Consider the following 5,591-nt stretch of genomic DNA (forward strand, 5'->3'; position numbering starts at 1 on the left):
ACTCAGCACTGCCATGGCACAGGTTCCTGTAAACTTCAGTGGTATTCTCAAAATCATCATCCATCTGCAATGTTTCCAAGGTTTCATGTAAGAAAGAATATTTAAACTTTTCCATAGACATGAAGTCATCAATGGCACAGATCCATGGTGATGGAAATAACCTCTCATTGCTTTCACTAGTTAGTATTTGCTATTCAGCTTAAAGTTTTTGATGCTTTTAAATCTTACTATTGAATACAATAGGGACGTGGGTGGCGCTGTGGGTTAAACCACAGAGCCTAGGACTTGTCGATCAGAAGGTTGGCAGTTCGAATCCCTGCGACGGGGTGAGCTCCCATTGCTCGGTCCCTGCTCCTACCTACCTAGCAGTTCAAAAGCACATCAAAGTGCAAGTAGATATAGGTACCGCTCCAGTGGGAAGGTAAACGGCGTTTCCGTGCGCTGCTCTGGTTCACCAGAAGCGGCTTAGTCATGCTGGCCACATGATCCGGAAGCTGTACGCCGGCTCCCTCGGCCAATAAAGCGAGATGAGCGCCGCAACCCCAGAGTCGGCCATGACTGGACTTAATGGTCAGGGGTCCCTTTACCTTTACCTATTGGATACAATACAATTTTCAGAGAGTTCTGAACAGGTAAGAGATGCATGTTTGGGTTTGAACAAGGTTTGAACTTTCATGTAATGTTCTTAGAACTGCAGCTTGCAAACTGTTCCTTGGAAGTTTATCAAATGAGTCTTGGTGAGAAGATCAATGATGGTGGATTTTTTTTTTCCAAATGACAGCTTGCACTGCCCCATCTACTAATGAACTTCACCAATAGTATGTCGTCTGAATCGAGCATGTGGCAATTAAATGGAAATAGACTTCTGTCTTTGGTATTAGAGGTAGGAATGTAAGAAGTCAGGTTTCTGTTCCAAACTGTCTTACTAACAGTAAGGTCGCACCTTCACTTTTGTACCACCACCTCCCTGCTGAAATAAGGCAGATACCAAAACTGATGGCATGTTGGAATCTGCCCCAAACTTCTTTATTTTCTTAGGTCTTTGCTGCTGATCAATACTACTTGACCATAATAACTTAGGGACCTCCAGATTGGGTTTTTGTTTTTTGTGTATTCTGCAACATGTTATTGATGTAACAATCATACAGTACATTAATGATGTATTTTGACTGGACCATCCACACACCATTCTGCTTTAATAGTTGTTTGGCAATGCACTCCCAATGTCATCACATTATTGGTGTCTGGATGGGCTACAACACAACCAAAGTGGGACAAACAATGAACTGGAATATTTGCAGTACAAAAAGTTGCAGGATTCCAGCCGGACATTATGGGACATGCCCCAATGGGAAAGGAAACAGTACGTCTAACCCCAAAACTTCAGTGGGTACAAACAGTATTAAAATCGAGATTGTGTGTAACCGCCCAATACTACCATGAGCCCAAATAATCAGGAATGTACAATGTTGTTCACTCTTTTATTTGTTCTGTAAGGTTTAATGACATTTTAATGTATTTTTGTAAACCGCCTTGTGATGTTTACATGAAAGATGGCATAGAAATAATTAAAATAAATAAAGTAGATAATAATAATGCATGCTGTACGGCAAGGGTCACTAACATTTTGGGGGCCATGGGCACATCTGCACACAGTAGAAATCGTTGTGGGCATCACCCCCCACCCCACTTTCAGGTCCCTTCCAGCTCTAAAAGTCTATGTTTAGCCTCTGAAGAATCTCTAAGGGTGCCTTTATTTTATAGCTTTCAAAGTTAACAATAGAGGTCAGTTACCTAGTAGAAGTAGCAATGTATAGAGTACAACCTTCTCTTCTCTTCTCTTCTTCATGGAACAGCTAGAAGGAAACGAGGATCTTTTATTGATTTGTACGAGGTTCGGAGTACAGAAAGATCCTCAGCTAAAAGCTACTGACCTGTGTCGTTTGGGTTTCCTCTACACGCTCAGTAGTCTTTAAGTATTGCCTTTTGGTCCCATTGTTTCCTCAGTCCAGCGGAGCCAAAGGAATAGGCACAGATTTTAATACCTAGAAATAAATGGTAAAGCTAAGCAACTGTGAAATCAGAAAGAAAGAGGTTTTTAACATTTTTATTTAACTTGGGAAGCTCAGCCAATATGGAATGTGCAGAGAGTTACTTATCATTCCACGCACAATTTCCCATTTCATCCCCAAAGGGTACCAAAATGAAAAAGGAAGAGAGCTTTGTTCCAATACGCATTGGATGACTGGCATATGAACCCAAATGGGAACTTTGCAAGGACTGGAATCCATAAGTTGCGAGTTATCTTTGTTCTTGCTTCTCCTTGTAAATCTTCTTGTGCTTCCAGTGCACTGCCCCCTCCTGCAGAGTGCTTCCATACATCTTTTTTATCGAGCCGTCATCATGATGTGTGCTCATGGTGTTAGCCTGGCAGTTAAATAGGATCCCACTTTCAAGATCACTTGTGCTTAGTAACAGTTTTGAAGTGGTCATACTGCTTTGTTTACAGTAAGTACAGACCCCATAGGACATGGAGGCAGGGGTTGATTTCCATCATGAATACAAATCACCCCATGTATGAGATAAGCCAACCGGGGCAAGGTCAGCCAAGCCAGTTGCTATGACATTGGCCCAGTGCCGTCTATATAAGTGATTAAGGCATGTCAGCTCATTTGGTCTGGGGTCTGCTCCTCTCTGTGTCGGGGTCAGTTTTGAGAAGTGAGTCAGAGTCTCCATTACAACTTGAACTGCTGGAGCAACAGAAATACTTAGTACTTGCATGTACATATCTGCCAAAGTCAAAAGCCTTCAAGCTGCATGCATATATCAACACCCAGAACTGTATTACTGAAGCCTTATCTTCTACAGCAGTAAACTATTTTGGAGCTTAAGCTGCCTCTGTAGGTGACTGGAACTGGGGGCAAACTTTGCTATCTTACTTCAGATTCCCAACAAATCCTCTAACTTTTCATACCATGAATGTTCTGAGTTTAGTTTGTGTGATGGGTATATTGCCTCCAGTATCCCTCTGAATATCAGCTTGTGGGGATCATGAGAACTACTGTGTCCATGTCCTGTTTATGGGCTTCCCATGAGATGCTGGACTAGATAGGGCTCTTATTATACTCTTATATATAGACAGGGGTGGGTCCAGGGTCACAGTGCTGTTCCTATCCCTATGTGCACTGTCCTTTGGTCTTGGCCCCCATTGTTAAGCATGAACATCTGCAGGGGAAAGTTTATGCACCCAGAACGCTATATGTGTGTGTGCTTTCCACATGGGTTGTAGCTCACATACAGATCTCTACATGTAGGCTTTTCCCTGCAGGTGGACATTGAGGGTGGTGCTAGAGAAAGCCACCTTATCCCAGCATGGGCCCACAGCGCTTGACATATGAATGTGTTTATAGATTCAGAGCTGTTCCATATTCTTTTTCTCTTTGGCTACTCCCTCCCTACATAGATAAAAAAACCCAGGGGGGATGGTTGGTTTCTGCAACTTTAGATCAACCAGAAGCATTTCTGCTATTTAAATCTCTTTGGAAGCATGGCTGAAAGGCAATGAATAATTATAAGTTATTTAAACAAATGCACACTGTTGGGTCATGGATCTGCTTTCCATGGAAAATGTGTGCCCAATTAGCAGACAAAAATATGCCCATCCCTTCTCAGGCTGTTGTTTCCCTATTGTTGGTTTTGTTGCCATGTGTACAAATATACACCCCTCATGCATTAAAATGAGATTTTTATGCTCAGTTTTTGTGGGCTTCCCATAGACCTCTGGCTGGCCACTGTGAGAAGAGACTGCTTGGCTAGCTGGGTCTTTGGACTGATCCTGCAGGGCTTTTTGTCTTCTTAATGTTTTGCATGTTCCCTCAGGATCATTTGATTTCATTCATGAGCCAATCTGCTAAATAACTTCCGTATTGTTCATTGAGCAACTTATGAATGAGCATCTGTCAGATTATCTTGGTACTTTTACAGCACAAGCCTATATGCATTTACTCGGAAATAAGCCCCATTGAATTCAGTGGCCATGCTCCCAAGCAAGCAGGACCGCCTGCAGCTTTGATATGATAATTTAATTCACTTTGGTTCCTGTGTTTTTAATTTTTTTTCATAAATGAAACTATGAATTGCCTGAACTCCAGTGCTGGCAGACTTGTTCAAAACAAGGCTAAAGGACAGGACAAAAGTACTGAAACCTCGAGAGAAGCTTTCCCTGGTGGAAATACTGCATTTCCTTTGTTCCTTATGTGTTCTATAAATACTTCATATGCTAGTTAAAGCCCTGTTATTGCTGGCCGGTTGCCTACTACTCTCTTGTTTAATTCTACCCCCCCCCCCTTGTGGGTTGCAGATAACTTGAAATATACAGAGATTTTACATTCTATATTTAGGCTCTCTTAATAGGCACCACATGAAGATTAGGAATGTGAGCTAGTTGTGGGGGGAACAGAATGGGAAAAGTTTGAAGAGGGTTTCAAAATTGCCCAAGCTAAGAGATTCAGCTGGGAGAGCCTACATTAATTGGAACGTCTTTGTGATAAGTCACAGGGACAGCTTGAAATGAATGGCAGAAACATACCTGCTGTTTACTCTGAAAGGAAGGGAGCCACGGAGGTCCAAGAAAATCACCACAGGGCTGATCAGAGGCTGTCGCTGGGAAACATTTGTCGCCGTCATTTCAGCAATTCTGAGGATCAATAACCAACTGGAAGAGGCAAGTCTTTTTCATCTTCATTTGAGCAAGGCAAGCAATTACACATCTATAGGCTGCCATCCATCTCCACAGCACAAATGTGCACGGTCCTGTCGGGCATGGTTCCCATGCAGCTTTCTTTGCTTCAACAGGGGCTGCTTAGGAGAGGCAGTCGGCTGATGGTGGCACTCGCTGTCAGTCACCCACCAACTCCTTCTACAAACAAAAATGTGACTTCATAAGGCAACATTTAGAAAAGCACTGTAAAAAAAAAAAACATTTGGAAGGTAGGAAAGATGAATAGCAGCTGACAGCCAACTTGCAGGAAGAGACTGGGGCAGCAAACAAATCTGGGAATCTAAGCAGCCAATAGTTATTTACTTATTTTTATTGTCACTCTTACATTTCATCTTTTCTTTTCCACTTGGAAAATGAAACCATAAATGTTTCCTTATGACTCTTTCCTTTGTTTTCCCAATGACTCTAGTGGTGGGGGGGGGGCAGAGTTTTCATTCAGTGTGGCAAATCAAAATAAGGATCAAACTAGATGTTTACTAGGTTCCATCCCAGCCACTCTCAAGATGGCAGAGCCTCCTTCGTCCAGCTTCAAGTACAAGCCCGCACCCCTGTTCCCGCTGCCACCACAGCTGCACCCGGCCACTTATGATGTGTCACTGGAGAAGCGCACTACCAAGGCCAAGCTCATGGCCATCCGCTCCCGCCTCAAGCGCCACTACCTGCTGGAGCTCAGCAATCCCCAGCAAACCAGCATTGATGACCCTGCTGTCACTCATTGGGTTTATGCCAGAATGTACAATGCCTATCCTAATTTCCATGTCACCCCCAAAACATCACTACTGGGAGCTGCTTTTAGACTAGAGCCCATTTT

The 5,591-nt window shown here is 43.1% G+C and overlaps 1 long non-coding RNA gene across 1 annotated transcript; it reads right to left on the bottom strand.

Annotated features, from left to right (window-relative positions):
* Window positions 1-1,496: 1,496 nt before the first annotated feature.
* LOC308485912 lies at window positions 1,497-5,355 on the bottom strand. The gene is made up of 3 exons (XR_013990853.1): window positions 4,589-5,355; window positions 1,935-2,045; window positions 1,497-1,856 (listed from the first exon to the last, which is right to left on the bottom strand). It is a non-coding gene; the product is annotated as an uncharacterized lncRNA (long non-coding RNA).
* Window positions 5,356-5,591: the final 236 nt, after the last annotated feature.

The sequence above is a fragment of the Podarcis pityusensis genome (assembly GCF_964106645.2).
Source record: "Podarcis pityusensis genome assembly, chromosome: 9".
Lineage (NCBI taxonomy): Eukaryota > Metazoa > Chordata > Lepidosauria > Squamata > Lacertidae > Podarcis > Podarcis pityusensis.